A 19,977-nucleotide genomic window follows, 5' to 3' on the forward strand; every position below is an offset into this window, starting at 1 on the left:
CAGCCCAGCTGGAAAGCTGGGCACAGCATAAGGGCCTTTTACTGAAAATCAGATCTGGTGCCTGAGCCAGGCTTTGTCCCTGGGAAAGAAATTGCCACAAAATGAGAGGCAGGAAGGGCCCTTTTCTAGCAGCAGGAGCTATTCCAGGGCCGCGTGAGGCTGCTGTGCCAGGAGGCAATGCAATTAACAAAGCCGACACCGGTGGCTGCTTCTCTCCCGGGCAACGTCTACACTGGAGCCAACATCTGCCGGCGTACCTTGCCCGGCCAGGATGGAGGCTGTGCCAGCCCTCTGCCCACACAGTCCATGCAGGCAGACTTGGCAGGGCCCGGCTGTCCCCCGAGGGCTGTGTGGCATGGCCATCGTGGGGAAGGGACAGCCGAGTGGCCCCAGGTGGCCCCACAGTCAATGCTGATGCTGCCAACAGAACCTTTAGCCTGTAAATACTGACCATGGCCCAGACGACAAGAGAAGCACAGGAAATAAAATTGAAGTGGACGCTAAGCATATTAGAGTCTTTGCTGCAAGGCGCCAGCAGAATGTGTTTGTTCAACAGAACTAATAACATTAGCTACCACCGACTGAGCGGGACTCGGTGCCGGTCCCCCTTCTCAGTGCTTTGAGCACATTATCTCGATGGATCCCTACAGCAACACAGGCAGGAAGGTGCAATTGCACATCCCATTTTACAGATTGGGGAACTGAGGCTCAGAGAGGCTTAAGTTGACCAATGCCACAATGCTTGTCGGCGGCGGAGCCCAGGTAGAGTTAGAATTAGTCCCAACCCCGAGAGCTCGCCTTCCATGCTGTCTTCCCTCCAATCCCATCCTTGGTAAAGTGGATCCTGAAGCCCCATATCCCAGGAATTCAGTTCCTTTCAAAGGAAGACACGAATACACACCTGCCGATGGCATACATTTCTGTGACCCTCATGACCAGTAACACCACAGGTTCCTCAGGTGATGAATCTATATTGTAAGTCTGGTCTAAGAAGGGATACTCAGGTAAGTTTTCAAATTTTAAACAGGAATCTATTTATCCTCCCCCCCCCCCCCCCCCCGCTAGGCCTTAATTTCATCTCTAAGGCCAGTGGGCAAGATAGAATACCTGAGGTCCCTTTTGCTGAGGTCCCTTCTGCCTCCAGATGCTGTGGTTCCCCAGAAAGCCTGCACAAAGGCATCCCCAATGCCTGGAGAGGATGCATCGATGTTGGGTCTACCACCCTCTATTGTGCCCCCTCCCATGGCCTCTTCCTCCTTTTCCATCTGCTCAAATCCTCTCAAACAGCGTAATCCCAACGCATGGACCATGTGCTGCCAAAGCCTTCTTTCCAGGAGCCCTGAGCTAGAGGTGCTTCTTTTTCCTCAACCATGGGAGCTCCACTAGCACATCCAAGCCTCTGCTGTGCCATCTTGGAGCACAACCAGGTGGACTGGCCAGCAGGTGTGAGCAAAGCAGGTGTGTGGGCTGTGGCTGTGGATGGGGTGGAGGCAGGATCATGGAATGAAGGAATTGCAGATAGGGACTTGTGGGGGGGGGTGCGGAGAAGAAAGGGATGGCCAAGATGTTTTGTAGATTCTGGGTGTGAGACTTTGGGGAGCAGGACACAAACCTAAAAAAGAGTATTAGAAATTCTTGGAATCAACTGTATTCTTATCCTTGGCCATTTCCCATCCAAACAGCTGGGAAATATTTGATTGTCTTTAATTACCTTGTGGCAAGTAGACTCTTGCTTTGCAGGTGACACTATGCAGGGACTGGGCCATGGGGACCACCGGGTCTGCATGGTTTACAGCAATGCTAGCTGACACTGTATGTGACTGATTACTGTGATTTCCAACCAGACTCTCAAGCCTGCTTCCCATGCTTGAGATATGCCCCATTGCCCACTATGCCCTTCATGTCAGCTTGCTTTTGTTCTTACTTTCCTTTCTGCCTGGAATTCCCTTCCTTTCAACCTCCTGGAAGCCATCTTTCTAGATTTATCTCAAGCATCATCTTTTTGAAGCCTCCCCAGACAGTATAGCCAAATAAAACTATACACTCAGCCCTAACTGGTTTGGCTTAGTGGATAGAGTGTTGGCCTGCAGACTGAAGGGTCCTGGGTTCGGTTCAATTCTGGTCAAGGGCACAGGCCCGGGTTGCAGCTCGATCCCCAGTAGGGGGCGTGGAGGGGGCAGCTGATCAATGATTTCTCTCATCATTGATGTTTCTATCTCTCTCCCCCCTCTCCCTTCTTCTCTGAAATCAATAAAAATATATTAAAAAACAAAACAAAACAAACAAAAAAACACTATACACTCACTCCGTTGCCTTCACTGTAGCCAGGATAGGTATATACTGTGGCTGAGTGCTATAGACTTTCACCTCCACTGATTTGTTTATCGATCTGTCTCCTCCACAACATGGTGAGCAACTGGCGGGCAGAGACCCTCCCAGACCCCTTTTTAATTCCCTGCCCCCTGTGGATGTCTGTTGAATTATCAGAGATGAGAACTTTCAGGGCTCCCAGCGCAGAGTTTTGTATATGATTAGTAATTAATATTTCACACTTCAGTGTTTACTATTTGCCAGAGAGCATGCCAATGCTTTCAATGGATTATCGAATTTAATCTGTTCAAACTGTATAAATTCTATGATTATTACCATTTTACTTATGAGAAGGATGAGGATTAAGAGGAAACATGTAATTAGTGAGGATTTGAGCTACTTCTCAAAACTGAACTGAGCTTACATATTCGACCTCAATATTATATTGCATCAGGAAGGAAGAAAGTGGAAGGAACGAATTCTCAGTAACATGTGAATGGGGCCAAATATTACTAAGGTGTACTAATGAAGTCACATGTACTAATGAAGTCACATGTCTAAATTTTAAACAAGAATCTTATAAATCTTGGTAATTATTAATACACCCTCTGATTATTGTGCATAGCTGATTATTGCCCCTTTCTCCTGGGGAAGCGTTGGGCGTACGGAAGTCATAAAGCTGTGATTTGGAACTTTCCTGCCTCTTCGCCTCTCTCCCCCCTGAGACTGGCTGCAGATCCCAGGTCATAATCACCTGCATTTCTACAGTAAGAGTGCCAAGTCAAAGGCATCTTTGAGCACGAAGAGAGTTTGCCTTATTTGGGAAGAGTTGAAAGTCACTGGGATCCAAGCCTGGGAGATGTGGTGGGTATGGAGCAAGGAGAACAACTCGGTTCTCTTAGTTAAGGAAAGAAATGGAATGTTATGGGAAGAGAATGGTCTTTGACCTCACAGAGTCCTCCATTCCCATAGCCTACCTGACACTTAGGAAATGTGTGATTTTGAGGAAGTCACCTAACTTTTCTGAGTGTCTATTTCTTATGGTAAAATGGAAATGGGAACAGCACCTCCTTCACAGTACCATTTACTGTGTAACTGAAATAAGATAATGTATGTGAAGCACAGAGCACCGTGCCTGGCAGGCACTCAGTAAACACGAGCTAGTACTCTGACAGGTGACTTTAAAATTATGACACCGATTTCGAGGTGCACATATCAGTGTGTGCTCATGAAGTACATGCCATTTCCAATAGGAAGTCCAGAGAAGTTCTGAGGCAAGACTGTATCACATAAGATTTGCAAAGGGTCCCCATTTACAGGGCAGCTTTCATTCCAGCGCATTAACCCAGCTAGATTGTAAAATCAGTGAACATATTCCTTAGGCACACCTCATACATTTCTGTACCCTCCACGGTGCTTTGTACCCTCTCAACAAGTGCTTGGCCAATTGATTCATAATTTGGGCACTTGCATGAAATTCGTGGTGGTAAGGAGGTAAATACGGTAGGTTGCTCCCTCCACAATTGCTGACCACCTCTTTGAAGTATTCTTTCCTCTGTGCTGCAGAGACTGGAAAACTAAAAACGACATTTGTTGGACTCCCTTGCAGCTAAGATTTTGGATATAATTTTGGTTTTGCATTCAGACACACCTGGCAAGACTTGAATCAGACCTAAGTTAGACAGGGAAGGTTAACACTTAGGAGGCATTGTGTTGCTGGTATCGACCTTGAAGCTTCAACATGACCTTGGAACAAGAGTTCCTATAGTGCCTTCCTGCTCTCCAGCCGCCTTCCTGTGATAAAGGTGATAGTTCCTCTGGCAGCCAATCCTACAGTGTTATCCAGAAATCAATCTTGGAAGCCAATTCCCCAGCCTGATTCTCTAGCTCCTCCAATAATTCCCTGTATTAAAGCTCTTAGGAACTGTTAAAGGAGTTCTGCCATCTGTCACTACACCCTGATGAATATAATATTTGGTACCTAAAACAGTGATAGCCACTAGACTCCCAAGGATGGAATTCTGAGATAGGTTATGTGACCTGGCTGGTTTGAAAGTAGTGAAGCCCTGGTTACCATTAGAAAATAGAAAACAAGTAACATAAGGTGCCCAGTGGTAAAACAGTACCTAAATAATCATGTGTGCACATCTGGAATGAAGCACTGATCCAAGGCATAGCTTCGGCAAATGGAGTAGTGGCTGCTTTTGTTCTCCCAACACCCAGCATCTGGCATCTGGCCAAGGTATAGTGAACCACGGTAAGGTAGTAAAAGGAGCAGTAGTTCCCCACCCTCTGTCTCACCTTCTCCCTATAGAGCAACTTATTTGCACACCCACATTATTCCCCCTTTAACGGTATTGGACATTTGCCTGTAATTGGCGGAGGCTGCATATCATTCTTCCAAATGGAATTATACTTTTGGATAAGTGAGCATGTATGTGTTTATACATACGTGTGAATGAAAATTATTCCCCGAAGTGACTAAAATTCATTTTAGATAAATAAAATGGGCTTTATGGTCTCTATGGATATGTCAGGCTAATACACTTCAGTTTTTTCCAAAAGCTGTCCAGCCCAAACTCTGAGACTTGCCAGTCTGCCGAAGGCACTGGAGGATGCCTGCTCTCCCCTCCTCACAAGTTGCATCAGTTGGGAGATGTGGACTAGTCCTGTAGCCAACATCCCTAAGGAGCCCCCAGAAACCCTCCCTCACAATGTGGAATTGTGTTTGCTAAAATATGTACCGAGGTCTCCTATTCCTTGTGCCAAATAATACTGTCTACACAAACACAAATTCAATCTCTGCCATGCAGGAATTGCCCGGCACCCCCAAAGTTGACGTGTTTGCCTATGCGGTAGAGATAAAGTTTCTCCAAGGACCAACTCTCAGCATATTTGGTAAATTTAATTTCAAATTCTTACTTACACATCTCCTCCTGAATTACTTATTAAAATAAAAAGTGCTGCAACTGTTTTTCTTTTGATAAGACTCAGGTAGCCACAGCTCAGTCTTCCCTTGGGTCCTCCACAGAGCAGTTTCATCTTTCCACCTCCTGGCCACAGACCATGTGGAGATCAAGGCTTCTGCAGCCTCCTCTGTTTTGAATGGAGAAGAGGAAAGAGAAGCCGGGCTGCTGAATATGTAAATCCTCCTTAGAAGACAGCCTTTGTTGTCTATTCTTGGTGTGGGGAGGCCCAATTAAGGGCTGAACTCTAACTCCAGAGCCCCAAAGGCTCAGAAAGAGACTCACCGAGGTGTTCATGGAGAGAACATGGAAGGTTAAAGAAGAAAGCTAAAAGGAATCTGTGAAAAGAATCTGATGATTGTGGATGGGTTGTTTTTTCTTTTTTACTTCAAAGGATAAGATGGTAGCCACATGTTGAAAGAGGGGATGGGCACATCACTGGCAACATCAACCCAAAGGAAGCCTTGCCTCTAGAATGGCCCTCAACTGGGCCAACTGAACTGCTGTTGGTCTTCAGGGCCATTTGACTAAGGACCCAGATAACACCAGTGATGCTGCAGAGCAACCCTGACCTCAAGAACTGGTGGGATCCAAGGCGGGCAAGAGAGTACAGTGATGGGTTCCAATGCAAGTGAGCGGCGTCTGGAATTGGACTGACTTGCTGACGATTCCTACAGCTGGGGTCTTTCCTTTTCTCTATTTTCCTCACTCTGTCTTACTTTCTGAATGACTCTCCATGCCCCTGCTCCTCTGAGAACTTGACTCTGAGCTCCCCCATCCCCTGCTTGATGGGCTTCTGAACAGCTGCCTGTTCATGACTGTCTGTCTCACCATTGTACCTGCCTCCCCATGACAGTGGCTCATTCATATTTGTTGAACACACACACACTGCTGGCTCTCTGCTTAGGACCTGGGTCATAGCCCAGCCTGCTCGCAGCCAGGCTCGCTGGAATGATATGGCTTCCACCTAAATGACTCCAAGTATTGTCCCTTCCTGAGATTTCGGCTGGGGGCCCCCACTCACCAGAATTGACCTTGGGGTTCATGCTCTTTCTTACTCTCAGGTCTTCCTTTGCTTTTACTATCCTCCTGCTTAGTTCTTTCTTTGTCCCAGCTCACATGCCCAATTCCTCCTCAGTCTTTGTCTTCAGGCTTTGTCTCAGATGTCACTGAATCAAAGAAGACAGACCTGACTTTCTACCTCCCACCACCCCAGGTGTGGTTTAGAAACTCCTCCTTTCACGACCCCAGCCTTCACCTGTAACACTTACCAACCCATGTCTTTGCTTTCTCTCCCATTGAACTTTGAGCTTCTTGAGAGGTTGGAATATTTCTATCTGCTTTACTGGTGTGTCCTAAATACATGGAAACAACTCAAAAATATGTGTTGAAAATGCAGTTTTAAGCCAAACTTCCAGCTACTACATCCAAAGCACTAAATGGGCCTCCACAATTCTGAACCCATTGTGGGGCTGAGGTATGGCAGTGAAAATAAAAGTGAAGGAGGAGATGGAGGAGAAAGACAGGGAAGAGGAATCTGAAAAGAGAGCGCCTCCCCAGAGAGGATATTGCAGGCTTGGCAGTTGGGCAGCAGATTCATGGCCCTAAAATAAGAAATAGAGTGGGTGGCAGGAGCCACAGAGGCAGAGCATCAGTATGGCTGACTCTCTGAGTTACAGGACAAAGGAGGCATTTGGTAGAGCTGCCTCTACCCCTGGGCTGAAAAGGAGATGTTGTGGGTTTTATCTATCAGGGTGCCATCTCCTTACAATGGACCATGACACTTCTGGTCCAGCAGACACAGGTGCAGAGAGCTGTGTTTGCCTTTAATTGACTGCCTCCCACTTCCTGGGGTATGTTTCATCCACAAACATTCCTTAGTCTTGGGAGCTGGGATCCAGAGAGGAACAAAGGCATGGTCCGCACTTTTGAGGAACTCAGACTCTGCTGGAATTGATGAGCACACAAGTAATTAGTATTTCAAAACAAGCAGGTGTTACAAAAAATGAGACGAAGGATGTCTTAGTTGATGTGTTTAACTTAGTTGACGTGGTAAAACTTAAACTGGGGGGCTTATAAACAACAGGAAGTTATTTCTTATACATCTGGGATCAGGGTGCCAGGATGGTTGGGTGAGGGCCATCTTTTGGGGTGCAGACTTCTCATTATTTCCTCACATAGTGCAAAGGCCAAGGAAGCTCTCTTGGGCATTGTTTATAAAGGCATTAATCTCATTCATTAGAGTTCTGCCTTCATGGCCCAATCGCCTCCCAAAGGCCCCACCTCCTAACATTATCACATGGGGCATGAGGGTCATCATTTGAATTTGGTGGGGACACAAACATTCTGACACAGCAAGGAGACATTTGTGCTAGAACACGAAGAACAAAGGTACTTCCCTGATGATTTCAAAGAAAGACAATTCAGATGAGGTGAATATGTACGAAGACGTAACATTATAAAAGGTCACAGTATTTACCAGTTACATGGAAAAGTTCCACTGGGCTGCAGCAGGGGACCTGGTGGGGGGTAGGCACAGAGTGGTCCACCAGGTGTTGGGGTTCAGACTGTGAAGGCCTGGGGTCTCCTGCTAAGGAGATGGGAACACGTGAGTGACTCTCAGGCAAGGATGAGCCAACTCTGGCCTACCGGCCAAATCTGGCAGCCTGCCTGATTTTGTAAATGCAGTCTTATTGAACACGGCCATGGCCATGCATTTACTTGTGTCTCGCTTCATTAGCTCTGTGAGGGTAGAGTTGAGTAGTTTAAACAGAGACTGTCTCACCTGCAAAATCTAAAATATATGCTATCTAGCCTTTATAGAAGGAGTTTGCAGTCCCTTGCCCTGAATAAAGGAGTGACACGGTCAGGTTGACATTTTAGAAAGATTACTCTAGCAATTGTATGAGGTTCTGCCCAAGACCTCATTTGGAAAAAATAGAAGATGGAGTTTCTATAAGACTTGAAAACCTCCGGCATGCTTGATAAACCCTCTGATCCCTGTGTCATACGCATCATTATGAGGTCTTCACCCGCGCCCCCCAACCCAAGATCAAGTTTGTGTCCCAGTCTCTAGGTCAGATCAAATTCCTCTAGGGCAAGGACTTTTAGCATTTTAATATTTTTGTCTCTGTATCCCTGATGTCTGTCTCACTTCCTGCCATTGTTGGCTTAATAACAGAATTTAAATGAATTGAGTATTACTGCCCCACCGACATGAGGGACCATCATCATCCCATTCGCCCCTCTGAGTGTCCCTGTGTCTGAATGCCCAACTGCACCTGGGCATGAGAGAGGGGGACACTGATCCTTTGTCCTTCCTGGTGCCCTAGAAAGGACTCTGATGTGAGGAGGATTTGGTACTGGTGTGTCTGTACCCCTTTTGTCTTCAGGTACCTTACCTGCAGATGTGTTTTGAGTTTCCAGGCTGTATCCCCAGGTAGGCATCTCCTTGGCTGAGGTCCTGGAGAGAAGAAAGCAAGGTGAGGGTTGGGTTTACTTCTGGCCACCAGGAGTCCTTTATGAGGCTAATCAGCATTTGCAAATGAAGATTAAGGACCAGGCAAACAGCCCAGCAAGTGATAACTGCAAAGCTGGCCTAATCTTAATGAAATCTGCAACATATATTTATATAAATCATAATGACTCCTGCTTACTTTCCATGTAATTTGCTCGGATGGCTTTGGAATAACACAGCTAGTTGTTTTGCCACTGCCTCTGCCCTATTTTGAAGCGCTCTTCAGCAGCCCACGCCATGCTAACACTGACATCCAGCTGGGCCAGTGGGACTGCAAGCCTGTTGAAATGCATTACCTTGAACTCCTTATCTTCCCAGAAAAGCCTAGAATTATCATCTAACCTGAATGTGAGAGGAGGTAGTGGAGGGAAATGTGGGTGTGATGACTATTACTGGGGTCCCATTAGCAATAATTTTCCTCCATTCTGTAATAATTCTCCCACCTGATGTCCTCAGGGATTCTAGGGTTCCGAGAATTGAGTTCTTCAGCATTCTCTGCTGTCATTATGACTCAGATGGCCAATCTGACCACAAAGAATCCAGGTACAAGCAGGTTATGGTAAAGTATGGAAGCAGATGCTACTGGTACACCTCACATCCTCTGATTCACTGCTCCCTGAAACCCACACCTGCCACGTCCCTCCTGAACCCAACTGCACGGTAGTCCTCCCTCCTCGTCTCTTTAATTCAGTGGTTTTCCAAATGTGTTGGCCTGCATCAAAGCCAATGGAGGTGTTTGGTTAAAAATGCTCCGCATCTCTTGGGATAAAGAACGTGCTTTGTTAACAGATTCTCTGGATGATTCCTATGCTCATTCAAGTTTGAGAACCATTAAGCTTAATGTAGATATTGAAAGGATTTTATTCTTTCATTGTAGCTTGGATTGGGTCAGTCCTGTTTTTTATTTGTCCACTGCCCAAGACTCCTTCCTATGATCCTTCCATTTCTTGTTATCCACAACGGAGACTACCTGAGTCATTTCTGATTCTTTTTAAAAAAATATACATTTTTATTGATTTCAGAGAGGAAAGGAGAGGGAGAGAGAGATAGAAACATCAATGATGGGAGAGAATCATTGATCGGCTTCTTCCTGCATGCCCCACACTGGGGATCAAGCCCACAACCTGGGCATGTGCCCTGACAGGGAATTGAACCGTGACCTCCTGGTTCATAGGTTGATGCTCAAACATTGAGCCACACTGGCCAGGCTGATTCTTTTATCTCATTCTTTTATCACTAGAGTCTTATACAGGTGATTTTGTGCAGCTGAGCCAGGCTTTTCCCATTCCTGTGCATGGTCAGCTCCATCTCATTTTTTCAGGTCTTAGTTCAAATGTCACCTTCTTAAGGTGCCTTCTACGACCACTGTATTTACAATACCTCCCACAACTTGTACCTATCACATCATTCTGCTTTTCTTCAGAGCTTGTAGCACAATCTACAATTATGCTGTTGTTCGTTCGTTTGTGTTGCAGTGGGAATGCAAGCTTTATGATGTCAGAAGCCTTGTTTGTGTCAATCCCTACCGGATCTCCAGAACCTAGCCCAGTGTCTGACATGTTGTTGGCACCCACTGAACAGTTGCCAAGTGAATAAATAAATGAGCATTTCCATATTCAAAGAAGAAGGCAAATATCAAGTCAAGTCACACATACCATCCCAAGCAAATGGTCTGGGGCCACTAGATACAGGCCAGAAACAGAGGTGCAATGCCCACGGTGGTGTTCAGGACTCTCCTTAACCTTAACCTATCTGTAGCCTTAACCTATCTTTTTGGCTCCCTCTCTCATTAGTCTCTAATACTAGTAAGTACCCTGTACTGTGCTTAACACTTGCTATTCCTAAACCACACCCTCAGTTTCCTTGCCTCTAAGACCTTTCCTGACTGTTTTATCTACTCAGAGTTCCTACCTTCCCACTGGGGTATCATAATTTCTGAAAGTGCTGTGTCTAAGACTCAATCAATATATACAGAAATATGTAGTGGGAGAATTGCAGGTGCCTGGCACTGGGGCAGAAAGGCTAAAAAAGATGTTAGTTCCTCTCTGATGACTTTAGGAAGCCACTTCCCCCCAGTGGGTCTCAGTTAGCTCATCTGGTGCTTAGATGGTCTCTACAAGCTCTTCCAGCTCTAAAAGTGCTCTGATGCTCCTGGCAGACCTCCAGGCATTGTGTTAGACGAGAGGAGAGAAGAAATATGTGGGGTGGACTTTTTGCATCTCCTAAAAGGCTGATTCCTGTGTATAAACACTCCATTCTGTCTTTGATCAGTTCTTGTCTTCTCTTTCCTCCGTGCCTCCAGATAGCCGGGCAACATTTAACATTGGGCAGGAATCGATGCAGCCAATTTCAGAAAAACAAACAAACAGCCCCAGTGTCGTGTTGAGGGTGATAATAGGTTACCAGCACCTTCAGATCAGAGGAGTTATTACCTGTAGGGTTCCCCTGAGTGCTTGCAGGAAAAGAGCTTCCAACAACAAGTTGAACATGACCCGAGCAGGCAACCTGAGCCTGGGTCTTCTCTCTAGTTTGTCTCAATGTGAAGTTGTAAAGCGAATTATGATTACGAATTATGGTTCAACCAGCATCCCACCCACCCCAGCTAGGGCCCTCCTATTGGAACAAAAGACATTAGAATGAACTTCAATTGTCTTAATGTCTACATCTTTTCAAGGCGCATCTGAGCCAACTGAGAAGAGGCCTCTAAGGACCCCTAGCCCCCACACAACAAAACCAACCATAACATATAAGGGCTATGAGGGCAGACAGCACTCCATTCAAATCCTGAGCCCTTGCTTTTTTTTATAATTTCTTAAAAATATATCTTTATTGATTTTAGAAATGAAGAGAGAGAGAGAGAGAGAGAGAGAGAGAGAGAGAGAGAGAGAAACATCAATGATGAGAGAATCATTGATCAGCTGCCTCCTGCACACTCTACACTGGGGATCGAACCCTCAACTCAGTCATGTGCTCTGACCAGGAATTGAACCATGACCTCCTGGTTCATAGGTTGATGCTCAACCACTGAGCCATGCTGGCCGTGCCTGAGCCCTTTATTTATTGGCTACAGGACATTGATCACTTTGCTTAACGTCTTAGTTTCCTCTTTTGTCAAAGGAGCCATTGGAAGAATCATTAGATAACAAGGTTCCTGACAACATGCTGGGGCTATTGTAGGCAATCAATAAATTGTATTTCTTTTCCCTTTGTCTATAATTCAGATCATCACTCTCAACCTAGATGGTCACCTCTGAATATACAATTCTTTTAGCACATCTAGCCCCTCAACTCCATATTTTTCCATCCAGGTGTTTGGGGGAAGGTAGGAAGCTCTGCTGTTTCCCACAGGACAAATCCAGCCAGCCCACCTTCTGACAGGCGCTCCTCCCTTGGTGTGTCCCTCCGGCACAGGGCTCATCAAAATCAATGATGATTGTTTGCGCTGCATCCATCTTCCCTCCCAAGATGGAGAGTTATTTAAGGATCCACAGACAAGGTTTGTTTCTGTGTCCCTATCACCAAGCGAAGTGCCTGGTATATATTAAGTGTTCTAATTTCCTGTGGCCAAGAGATTAGAAACAGCACCCTAGATGACGGCAGAGACACAATGATGGCAGGAGATTCAACAGCTGATGGCTTGGCAATGAGGTCAAGAGAGACACATGGTTCTAATCGTTACAGAAATCCAATATATCACAACAGAACTTCATAGGGAAAAAATGACTTTTTCATTCTCTACACAGTCATTCACTCAACCAATATTTATTAAACATCAATTCTGCATGAGATGTTATGAGGCTGAGCGAGAAATGAACTCCGCATCCAGCCTTCTTCAACTCAACCCCGCTCCGTTTGGAAAGGATGGAGGAGGTAGCCCTGAAATGGGGTCACTGGGAAACCAAAGAAATCCTCTTTGCCTTCAAGGGGCAGAAAGTCTGGCTGGAGAGACAAGATTAAGAAATGAGAAGTAATTATATATTTCAGATATGAACTTTTGTATTATCTGTCATGTTAGTGCAAATATTTTGTCAGGTTGCTATTTGCTCCTAATTTTGTTTATGTGGGTTTTGACATGGAGAAACTTTTAATTTGTAGGTAGTCAAATCTATCAATCATTTTCTTTCAGCCTCTTGGGGGACGTGTGTGCATGTGTGCATGTGCGCGCGCGCGCGCGTGCGTGTGTGAGTGTGAAGGCTCTGATTATTTCTGTGTTGGTGGGAGTTCTTTTTTCTTCTTTCCTAAGTGGCAATTTTTATTTCTGTTCAGTGGGACTATATTGAATTTGTAATAAGAAAAACCTTGTGTTCTTTTTTCAGTTTGCAAAAGAAATCATTTTAAAATCAAACAGAATACATAGGACTTGAACAAAGAAAGTCAGTATATCCGGGAGAAGTGAAATTGTAATCTCAACATGCTGCTTAAGAAAGCAAGGAAGTCTACATCACTCCCTTTAAAAATTATTTCTATGAAAAATGTCATACTGGAAAAAATAAATAAACCTTCACCTCAGCTGTATTGAAAACTATAGAGAAGGTAATAATTTATCTCTATTTTGCAAATGAGGACTCAAACCCACAGAGATTAAGTGGCTTTCCTTACCATTGTAATAAATAACATATGATTGCAAAAGTGAGAAATGTGTGAGGAGTGAGCAGCATTCCTGTAGGGGTTATGCCATCAGAGGAGCCACTGGGAAGGAAAATCATGAAAATTAACTTGTGAATCGATGTACTGCCCATTCATTCACATCATTAGACTACAAGTCATTCAACCAGTGTAGCGGCTTGCAGATCTGTATTTTTTATTCCCATTTTCAAGGTGAGGAAACTAAGACTCAGAGATACCAAACTAGTTCCTCTGAGATGTGTGGCTGGTGAGTTGTAGACTTGAAATGTAAGCCTATAAGTTTAGATCAACTGTAACCAAAGACTAAAGGGTCCCTGGATATCCAGACTAATGGATGAAAATAGATGAACACAGAGGCAAATCAGTATGAAATTTCAGAACTCCGGAGACAAAAAGAAGATCCCTAAAGTCTCTCTAGAGAAAAAAAATAAGTCACGATCAAAAGACCTAGTATCATAAGAGCATCAGACTGCACAACAATAGCAAACGAACATAAAAGACAAAATAAGAATCCCTTTACAATTCTGATGGGATTATAAAAATGTTGAACAGCCTTCAGTTCTATACTCAGACGAAATAATTCATTATGAGTATATAATAAACTATTAGACATGCAAGCTTCTAAAGTTCACCTCTTCAGCCTTTCTCAAGAAGCCACTGAAGGAGAGCTCTACCAAAATAAGGAAGAAACAGAAAGAATGAGAGCTAAGAGACAGATGAACCAGTGTAGGAATGAGGAGAACAGATTCCCAAGGTGACTGTGATGGTCTCTGAGACTGGAGCAAGAGAATAGCGGTTCTAGGAAACAGCTCCAAGCAATCTGATAAAAAACCAAGGTGTCTGAGCATATTGAAGGGAGATTTACACAGGGACATGAGTTTGGAGATTTGTGACAGGAACATAGGAAATTAGGTAACTTAATGAAAAAATCAATTGTTAACTTCAAGGTAAGGTGGGTGGGGGCCTGAAACAAGAAAGGCAATGACATCAGAGTGTTGTACCTGGCTCAGCTGTGATTGTGGTTACAATCATGGTAATAATTCATGAGATAAATTATCATCTAATAGTTGGAAGTCAGTATATAATGACCAAAACAAGAAGATTAAGATTTTGCAATGTAGGTATACTAGAGGCCCGATGCACGAAATTCGTGCAAGGAGCTCAGCCCTCGCAGCCCTGGCTTCATCCAGAAGGCCATCCGGAAGGTCATTCAGCTGTCTGGTCTAATTAGCATATTATGCTTTTATTATTATAGATTATTTTGAGATACTAAGGTTAATCCTAAAAAACCCTACAAAAACACAACTAGAGGAGTTGAAAGTAGTTGCCTCTGGGGAATGGGAAAGATGAGATTGGGAGCAGGGGCAGGGCAGGGACTGTTGGTTGTCATAATAAGCCTTATAGAGCTATCTGGCTTCTCATATAATAGTCAGGTATATCCTCAATAGAAATTAAAGTTACATTAAAAACACCTGCAGGCAGAGGGTAGGCGATGTGCAGGTCATACCTGGGTAACACTTCGCATTGCATTTGATAAGAAATAGCAAAGCAATGAAATGGGGCAAGGAATGATCATGTAACTTAGCTCTTATGGGATCAGAAGATTGGTTTGGGTATGAAGTGGCCCAAATTCAGCAGACCCTAGCACCTTAAAGTCAAAAGTGCACAAACACGCACATTAATTTGATTTTCATGTGAATCCACTGTCATTACAGAGATGATAATAGTTTATTTCCATTTTACAAATGAGGACTCAAATGCACAGAGATTGAGTGACTCGGTGAGGGCACCCTAGTGGTGGAGCGGAGCTGGGACGTAATGCTAGGTTCAGCACTTTTCCAGTTTCGTGGCACCTGTTTCTCTAAAGAACTGAGCCTGAGCTTGAGGATGGATATTGGTGCAGATAGCAAATGCCCGAGAAGTTACAGTAATATAAACAGTTATTGACTAGCCATCCACATGCATTCGCATGGTTACGTGGTACTCGACCTGGTCGTCACTGCTCATGGCCCACGTGTTCTGGAACCAAATCACACAGAGAAATTGGTAAAACGAGGTGACTCAGGCATTGGCAGCTTTGCCTCAGAGTGGAGTTTCCTCACTCGTCCTGTCTCCGCTGCCTGGTTTACTGCTTATTTTCAGCTTGGTTGTGCTCTCTACCTCTTTCTGCCTTTGTAAACACTCCAGCCTCACTATGTAGCTTAAGAAATAAAGTCTGGCTTTGGTCTTAGCTGGAGTAACCACCTGGTCCCAGTTTGCCTGGGACTTCCCAGGTTTTAACACAGGAAGTCCCCCACCCTGAGACACAGCTCAGGCTCAGGCAAAGTGGGACGGCTGGACGACCCAGGGGAGGCATTTCTCAGCCACCTCCGTGAATATGAGCTAGTTCCGCCCACATACTCAAAGATGATTCAGCGACTTGTGAATGGTTCTCTGGGAGTTTCCACTTGGTTTGAGTTTGCAGGTCATGGCCAGCTGACTCAAGAAGCAGGGGACACTGTGTACATGTGGATTCCTCTCCTTTGTCATCACCTCAGTGGGCCTAACCCAGTGGTCGGCAAACTCATTAGTCAACAGAGCCAAATATCAACAGTACAACGATTGAAATTTCTTTTGAGAGCCAAATTTTTTAAACTTAAACTTCTTCTAACGCCACTTCTTCAAAATAGACTCGCCCAGGCTGTGGTATTTTGTGGAAGAGCCACACTCAAGGGGCCAAAGAGCCGCATGTGGCTCGCAAGCCGCAGTTTGCCAACCACGGGAAGATCTGGCTATAGGATCTTGAGCCAGTTATTGAAACAGCTTCTGATTCTCCACTGGGAGTGACATTGCTTCATAGGAATGATATGAAATTTAAATTATTCTATGTATCTAAGTCCACTATGTGCAGGAATTCTGCTACATCTTCTCTATACATTATAATAATTTGTTTGCCTTACTTTCTATCTCCCTTCAATAGGATATAAGGTTTGTGAAGGTAAGAATTTTATCCTTTGTTTTTTTACTGCAATATCCCAGGATGGTATAGAGAAATTATGTATGTGTATGTGTGTGTGTGTGTGTGTGTGTGATTACATTTTACATATATTTTCAAATATGGCTTATTTGTTGTGTGAATAAATGAAATTATTTTATTTAGTCCTAAATAAAACTGCAAGGTAGCTATTCCCATCCTAGTTTTACAGATTAGGAGATCAGTGCTAACAGGATTGAAGTAACTTACTCATGACCACAAATGAGTAGCAAACTCAGAATTCAAAATGAGGTTTGCAACCCCTTGGGCCCTATGCTGACCTGAGACGAGCGATGTGAACCAGCCAGCATGGTACCCGGCCCACAGGAGGATGATAAATCCCCCACCTCTCGCTCTTTGATCATCGCCGTAGCCAGCACAGGGACTCCTGGCCTGTAATTCAAAGCCCTGTAGATTGCTTCCTGTCTGCCTTGGAAGCACATTCGGCCCATTCCACTAGGAAGGCAGGGCCCCTGGAGCCGCAGTAATTGCTAGTTGATGCATGTGCCCATCCGCACCAAGGAAGTGGCACCTTCCATCAGCACGAGTCTCTTCACATCACACGGGGAGTGATCGGGCCTGACACCCTATTCCCACTCGACAGCAGTGTCACTGCCTGGAGACACAGAAATAATAAACAGGGAGGTCCCAGCCAAGTGACAGCCAGAGCATCTGTGTGCGACAACTGGGAGTGGCCAGCACAAGCGAGGCCGATGCACACTGGTGAGTGCTCTCCCATTCCTCAGCCCGTGTAGCCCCGCGTCTGCGCCTGGGTGCCCTCCAGGGTCTGCATCCTGGCCATGCTCTGCTATAGCTGTCTATGTACACTGGCCCTTTCATCTCTTCTTCCTCCCCTGTCACCTCCCTTGTCATGCTTCTCCCTCTGAGTTCTTGCAGTTTTGCAGCTGTTCTTTTATTCTCTCTTCTATTCCCAGAATTCCCCTTCTCTTGTCATGAAATTTATCTTCTTCCCCAAAAGAGATAAGATAGAAAAAAATACTCGTATGTCGGTTTCACCGGAGACTTTGGAATAACAGGCAGGCGTCACAGAGCCATCAGCTCTAAAGCTCATAGTATTAGACATTGTCCCGACACCCCCAGGGCCTCTGCCTGCCCTGTCCTCTCATGCTGCTGACCCTCCCACTGTCTTGCAAAATTCTCCTTCCCCCTTCTTCTTTCTTTGCCCCTCAACTCCTCCCTCCAAAAACACCCCGGACCAAAATTCTTCTTCTTTTATTACCAAGAACTGAGCAGAATTCCCTACCTGGAGAGAGTCAGAAACAAAGGAACTTAGAAGGTGGTTGAGGTTAAACTACAAAGCAAAAGAAGAAAAACACATCTGTTGCATCATTAATATTAACAACTGCATCTTCCTTCAAAATGCGCCCGCTCTTCCCTTTGGCTCTCACAGCAGGTTGCTGGGCTTTGATTCGGCTCCCGCTGTGTGCAGCTCTGCCAGGATGAGCACTTACAGCCCCGCCTCCTCCAGATGACCACTGCCATCCCCCCTGTGGTCGCTAGCCTACCATTCATTCCCCCTCCGCACCTGGCCCAGAGCAGGTGTGCCAGTCTCAGAGGCTGGGCCCATTCTGGCTAATGGGGGCCGATGGAAGACCCCAGCTTTCAAAAGGGACTAGGCCTTAGCAGAATGGACTGATCACACTCTCACACGCCTTTACTTCCGAGGACACGTGGCTGCTTGACTGTGGAGGGACCCGATGTCCACTCTCAACTCTGACACACTTTGCTCCCAGTAGGTTTTTTTTTGAAACCACAGCCACCAGTGAAAATAAAAAGTGAGTGCTCTATGGCCAATGGAATCACTAGATGCTGGGCGATTTCTCAGTGTTGTTATCATTGCGTGTAATAAGGTGTGGCTGATTCCTTTCTGAGAATTCCTAGCATTTCCTTCCTCCTTCTTCCCCTCACCCTTTACTTAGGACCGTGGTCGGCAAACGGCGGCTCGCGAGCCACATGCGGCTCTTTGGCCCCTTGAGTGTGGCTCTTCCACAACATACCACGGCCTAACCGAGTCTATTTTGAAGAAGTGGCATTAGAAGAAGTTTAAGTTTAAAAAGTTTGGCTCTCAAAAGAAATTTCAATCGTTGTACTGTTGATATTTGGCTCTGTTGACTAATGAGTTTGCCAACCACTGACTTAGGAGAATGTCTTTTCACTCAACTTCTTCCTCCTCCCCCACCTCGAAGAGAGCCCTATGTTCACTTAGAGGCGTGAGGGACCTGGGGAAAGTGAAAGAGAGGACTGGATGGAGGGGGAAAAGGAGACATTTGCTGTCAAGTTCAGTTCCCAGGTGCTCCTTTTCTGCGAGAAATGGGTGAAGCAAGGAGAAACTCAGGGGAGTTAAAGCAATCCACAGGTTGAAGAGCTGGCTGGTGGACAGCAAAAACAGGGCAACCCATGTGGGTGAGAATGTGGAAGGTTACGGGTGAGACACTCCATAGCTGTGCCACTAGACACATCCAACTATAAAAGTTAAACTTCAATGAAGTAAAATCAAGTCAGAGCAAAAATTTGTATCCTCAGCCACACTACAAGTCACAGACCGTCCATTGGGAGACATCATTATGTAAGAGAAAGACTATTGGGGTTGGCTTCAGAAAGTCTGGGTTCAATCCAGGTGCCTCTACCCACCACTTCAGGTCCAAGCAAGCCGGTTGGTGAGACTGGCTTCCCTTGCCACTGATTTCTTGTTACAGGGGAGGAAAAATGTCAGGCAGGGGACGGTCACTGAGCAAAGTGTCCTACAGCTCAGTTCAGAGAGAAATCAAATGTGAACGAAGGCTCTTCTAGAGCAATGCAGATCACAGCAGAGAGACAGAGCAAAAAACAAAGCAAACAAGCAAGCAAAAAACCCCACAAATAAACAAAAACAAACAAAAAAACTACCCCAGGCCATCTTCTCCTAGATGTACAGACACAGCCCGGTTTGAAGAATGTGGAGGCAGGTGGAACAGCGGGACTCCAGCTGAGCAGGCATCCTTTGGCCCTGGTCTAACTCCTTGTTTCTGTCTATCTACTTCTTCACTAGTCTGTATGCCTGGGGGATTTTATCTACATCCATTAAATCAAAACACTCATCGGCACTCAATCTCACAGCCTTTTTAGGGAGTACTTACATTCACTGGCATAACTGAGATGGATTCATTTTTACAGAGACCATCACCAGAGAAGGGTTTGCACTTGAAGGCTCCTTGGATATAAAGAGATGTTTAGATCAGCTTTGTTAAATCAGGAATTTATTTGGCCTTCTTTCTGCCAGTCTGTTAAAAATCCTGCCTGTGGATCTGTGCATTTGCAAAATAGGATGGTTGTTTGACAGCTTCCTTTTGGGTTTAAGACCTGAATCCCTGGTGAGAACTGTCCCTGAGTAAAACCAATGTTTAAGAGACCCACTAGCCTTTCCTTGCTTAGCCCAGTTCACTGTACCGTGTTTCAGAAAGGCTGCAGGCAGAAAGAGGGTGGTTTCCCTAAATAGTATCAAGATAATCGGAGTTGGGTGTGTTATAGCCACATATGCCCAACCC

The sequence above is a fragment of the Cnephaeus nilssonii genome (assembly GCF_951640355.1).
Source record: "Cnephaeus nilssonii genome assembly, chromosome: 6".
Classification (NCBI taxonomy): Eukaryota; Metazoa; Chordata; class Mammalia; order Chiroptera; family Vespertilionidae; genus Cnephaeus; species Cnephaeus nilssonii.